We start from the raw sequence: 5,426 nt of genomic DNA on the forward strand, positions 1-5,426 counted from the left end.
AAGATGTACAGAAGTGGCATAATCACCCCCCTCGATCCCCCAATTTAAATTGCTTTCTGATAGGTACTGAGAGCTGCAATTTGACCTGCTTAAATCCTTCTCACATGTAAAAGCTTAACTCAGATGACAGTCCCATCTTGAAGCCTCCCTCTTCCGCTGTATCTCCTGTAAGGCAATATTAATTGTTCCTTCTTCCATGATCTTTAATACTTAATTCATAAATTTCTTGTGGCATTTTCATGTTATGTTATTTAACTCCGTGCATCTATGTATCATTCTTGCAAAAGACCAATCTCCCAAAGGCAAAATTAAATCTTATTTATCTTCACATCTATGATGCCAAACAGAACTTGAACATGTGGCAGGTGCCAGAGACATTGCTCACTGAATTGAAAGTTAGTTGAGGGTCAGTGCTGTGTAGCAGAAGCTGCCTACAAAGAGGTAATGTGGAAAACCGTAGGAAGGGCGTGAGCTTTGGTTTTAGAGAAACCCAAGGTCAAATCCCAAACTCTGCCAACTATGAGGTATGATATAACCTTAGATAATATTATTTAACCTCTCAGAAACTATCCTTGCCCTTGTAAAATGGAGAGAATCATTTCTATCTTGCTGGATCACACTAAATTAACCAAAAGGCATACACAGTACTTAGCATCTGATGAGCTGCAGTGAATGGCCAGACACCCTTGGATAGGGCTTACTGGTTCTGTGTGCCCATCCTCCCGCTTTTGTGTGCTTCAGTTCTAATGGACGACACCCACTATTTCTCTCAGAGGAATGCCTTTGGGTTGCTAGAAGGGATTTGGCCTAAACAAACAGAACCCAGGGATCGAAGTATTCATGTTTGTGGCTGTGATTCATTCAGAAGCGTACCAGCCCAACACCCTTGCCTGTGGGTGAGATAAACATAGTAATTTAACTTATGCTGTCAAGCTCCCCTTGGGACCTGGCTAAGGCAGGAACATCACCTGCACTCACACCCCGGTTTGGCTTCTTCCCCCATTTTCTGTCTTGCTTCCTACAGTCCTTCTGTCTTCTGCTGGAATCACTGACTTCATATATTTTGTGATGTGACTTCTTGTCTCAGGGTCTGCTTCTGAGAACCTAAGACGTGAGTGCTCTCAAAACAGAAACTGTTATTACAACCCAGAATGGCTTAAAAACAAATACAAAAAAAAACACCACCCCTAAAAACATCTTCCTATTGTCACCATCCACCTACCTTTCCTATTCTGTCCTCATTGCTTTTTTCCTCTTCAACATGTTCATCCCACCCAGGGAAAAGGAGAATCAAGAGACTTACTTTTTCTTTGATGAAACATATATGTATTCATATTCTTCACTAGGTGGCTGCCTATTCAAAGTGGGTTTGCTCAGTGCTCAGCATCTTGAGAATGATTAACAAATGCGAAAAATAAAACTATGTTAAGCAACGTCTCACAGAGATGGGAAAGATGCTTTCCATGAAAATCTTGTCCAGGAGATCCAAGAAAACAGATGAGTCTCTTCTGGGACTGGCAAATTCTGTCACATCGTGAGGACACATTCTCCTGGGGAATGGCCCAGCCTGAGGGCTAAATTCATTTCATCACGTGTCATTTTGCTGAGACCAATTTTCAGTCGTATCACAGAATTTCAAAGAACTACTTCGAGCCCTTTGAGGATGTTCTTCTTTCACCAAAGCAGGCCTCTGCCATGCTATCCCTTAACTATGAAATAGTACCTCTCAAGTTCAAACACAGGCTGTGCTACTTACTGAGTGACTTTGGGTAAATTAATTTTCCTAAACTTCAGTTTCCTGATCAGATTTGGAAAATAACAGTCTTTACCTCATAAGGTTGTTGTGATCCAATGAAAAGATGTACATAAAACATGTAGTTCAGTATCTGGCCCAAAATAAATACAACCCAAGAAGCTAGATATTTCTTGTTGTTATCATTGTTTTGCTCATTGTTTTAACACTTTCTTTCCCTTAATCTTCTAAAATGAACAAGGACAACAAACTTAATTTGAAAAACGTGGGTTATCTCTCCTGGATGAAGAATGCTTAAAGGATGGAATAGTAATTACTAAGGCTGAGGGGCTACCAAGGAGGAAACAGAACAGACTCATTCTGTCTGAAGGCATATAGAACTACCAACCATTCGTGAAACTCCTATGAAGCTGTTTCATCAATATGAATGGATTTATCAAAAAGTCCTCATTTCCCCATACTAGGATGGGGTCCATGAGAAATGATGTGTTCCCTCCCACAAGGGACTTTCATGCAGGTAGGGACTAAACAACCACTTTCTGAGAATACAGGCACAGCTCATGTAATGGAGCTTTGTTTTAGTGCACTCCGCAGACATTCCATTTTTTACAAATTGAAGATCTGTGGCAACCCTGCACTGAGCAAGTCTATCAGCGCCATTTTTCCAACAGCATTTGCTTACTTGGCAGCCCTTGTCACATTTTTTCTATGATGAAGAATTGATGCTTTTGAACTGTGGTGTTGGAGAAGACTCTTCAGAGTCCCTTGGACTGCAAGGAGATCCAACCAGTCCATCCTAAAGGAGATCAGTCCTGGGTGTTCTTTGGAAGGAATGATGCTGAAGCTGAAATTCCAGTACTTTGGCCACCTCATGCAAAGAGTTGACTCATTGGAAAAGACTCTGATGCTGGGAGGGATTGGGGGCAGGAGGAGAAGGGGACGACAGAGGATGAGATGGCTGGATGGCATCACTGACTCGATGGACGTGAGTCTGAGTGAACTCTGGGAGTTGGTGATGGACAGGGAGGCCTGGCGTGCTGCGATTTATGGGGTCGCAAAGAGTCGGGCATGACTGAGCGACTGAACTGAACTGAACTGATGATGTTTCAAACTTTTTCATTACTACTATACTTGTTACAATGATCAGTGATCTTTGATGCTAACATTGTAATTGTCTGGGGGCACGGCAAACTGTACCCATACAAGGCTAAAGTGAAAGTGAAGTCGCTCAGTCGTGTCCGACTCTTTGCGACCCCATGGACTGTAGCCTACCAGGCTCCTCCCTCCATGGGATTCTCCAGGCAAGAGTACTGGAGTGGGTTGCCATTTCCTTCTCCAGGGAGTCTTCCCAACCCAGGGATCGAACCCGGGTCTCCTGCATTCCAGGCAGACGCTTTAACCTCTGAGCCACCAGGGAAGCCCATACAAGGCTAACTGAACTGATAAATGTTGCATGTATTCTGACTGTTCCACCAACCTGCAGTTCCCCTGTTTTTCCCCCATTCCTTGGGCCTCCCTATTCCTTGAGACACAATGATATTGAAATTAGACCAATTAATAACACTACAATGGCTTCTAAGAGTTTAAGTGAAAAGAAGGGTTCCACATCTCTCATTTTAAATAAAAATCTGGGAATGATTAAGCTTAGGGAGGAAGAGATGTCAAAAGCCAAGAGAGGATGAAAGTGAGGCCTCTAGTGCCAGAGTCTAGAATTAAAAAGTTCTTGAAGGAGATTAAAGTGCTATTTCAGTGAGCATATGAATGATAAGAAAACAAAATAAACTCGCTGCTGATATGGGGAAAGTCTCAATGGTCTGGATAGAAGATCAAATCAGCTACAACATTCCCCTAAGCCAAAGCCTAATTCAAAGCCAGGCCCTAATTCTCTTCAATTCTATGAAACCTGAGCGAGGTGAGGAAGTTGCAGAAGAGAAGTGTGAAGCCAGAAGAGGTTGTCTCATGAGGTTTCAGAAAAGAAGCCATCCATACAACATAAAAGCGCAAGGTGAGGCACCAAGTGCTGATGTACCGATGTGCAGCTGCAGGTTATCCAGATCTGACTCTTTATGGCCCTATGGACTATAGCGTACCAGGCTCCTATGCCCATGGGATGTTCCTGGTAAGAATACTGGAGTGGGCTGTCATTTCCTTCTCCAAGAAGATCTAGGCAAGAAAATCAAACAAGATGGCTACACTAAACAACAGATTTTTAATGCAAATGAAACAGCCTTAAATTGGAAGAAGATGTCATCTAGGACTTCATAGTTAGAGAGAAGAGGTCAACACCTAGCTACAAATTTTGGAAATAGGCTGACTCTCTTGTTGGGTGCTAGTGGGGTTCAAGCTGGTAATCTAAAGCCAATGCTTATTTACCATTCTGAAAATCCTAGGGTCCTTAAGAATTATACTAAATCTGTTCTGCCTATGCTTCATAAATGAACAACAAAGCCTAGGTGACATGTCTGTTTACAACATGATTTACTTAACATTTTAAGTCCACTGTTGAGATCTACTGCTCAGAAGAAAAGATTCCTTTCAAATTACTGCTGCTATTGACAATGCATCTGATTACCAATGAGGTCTGATGGAGATGTTAGAAATTCACATTCATGCCTACTAAAAATATTCCATACTGGAGCCCATGGATCAGGGAGTAATTTCAGCTTTCAAGTCTTATTATTTAAAAAATACATTTCATAAAATGACAGCTAGCTGAAAGAGTGATTCCTCTGGTGGACTTGGGTAAAGATTCACCATTCTAGATAACATTAAGAACATTTATGACCTATGGGGAAAATGTCAAAATACCAACATTAATAGGAACTTGGAAAAAGATGATTTCAACCCTCATGGATGACTTTGGGGTATTTAAGACTTCACTGGAGAAAGTAATTGCAGATGTGGTGGAAATAGCAAGGGAGCTAGAACTGACTGGAAGGAGAGCCTAAAGATGAGACAGAATTGCTGCAATCTCAGGATCAAACCTACTCAAATGAGAGGATGCTACTTAGGGATGAGCAAAGAAAGTGCTTTCTTGAAATGGAATCTCCTTCTGGTGAAGATGCTATGGAGACTTTTAAAATGACAACTAAGGATTTAAAATATTACATAAACTTAGTTGATAGAGCAGTGGTAGGGTTTGAGAGGCTTGATTCCAATTTTGAAAGAAGTTCTACTGTGGATAAAATGCTATCGAAATAGCATTAGCATTGTATGCCACAGAGAAATCAAGAAATCTTCCATGAAAGGAAGAGTCAGTCAATGCAGTAAGTTTCATTATTTTCTTATTTTAAGAAATGGCCACAATCACTTCAACCTTTAGCAACCACCACAGTGATTAGTCAGCAGCCATGAACATCAAGTCAAGACCCTCCACTAGCAAAGAAACTATGATTTCTTAAGGCTCATATGATGGTTAGCATTTTTTAGCAATAAATTATTTTTTAATTAAGGTATGAACACTGTTTTTTAGACATAATGTTACTGCACAGTTAATAGACTACAGTATAGTGTGAATATAACTATACATGCACTAGGAAACCAAAAAGTTACTGTAACTCCCTTTATTGCAATATCTGGTTTACTGAAGTGGTCTGGAATAGAACTGAACCTACATTATATTCAAAGTATGCCTGTACTATATATACATTATATATATAATATATATTATAGT

The 5,426-nt window shown here is 40.7% G+C and overlaps 1 non-coding gene and 1 pseudogene across 1 annotated transcript; one reads left to right on the forward strand and one right to left on the reverse strand.

The window, feature by feature from the left end:
- Positions 1 to 3,098: 3,098 nt before the first annotated feature.
- On the reverse strand, positions 3,099 to 3,170 carry TRNAS-GGA (transfer RNA serine (anticodon GGA)). Its single transcript has one exon. It is a non-coding gene; the product is annotated as a tRNA-Ser (tRNA).
- Positions 3,171 to 3,321: 151 nt separating this feature from the next.
- Positions 3,322 to 5,146, forward strand: LOC138430846 (tigger transposable element-derived protein 1-like; annotated as a pseudogene).
- The last annotated feature ends 280 nt before the right edge of the window (positions 5,147 to 5,426 follow it).

This window comes from Ovis canadensis, chromosome 1 (assembly GCF_042477335.2).
Source record: "Ovis canadensis isolate MfBH-ARS-UI-01 breed Bighorn chromosome 1, ARS-UI_OviCan_v2, whole genome shotgun sequence".
Lineage (NCBI taxonomy): Eukaryota > Metazoa > Chordata > Mammalia > Artiodactyla > Bovidae > Ovis > Ovis canadensis.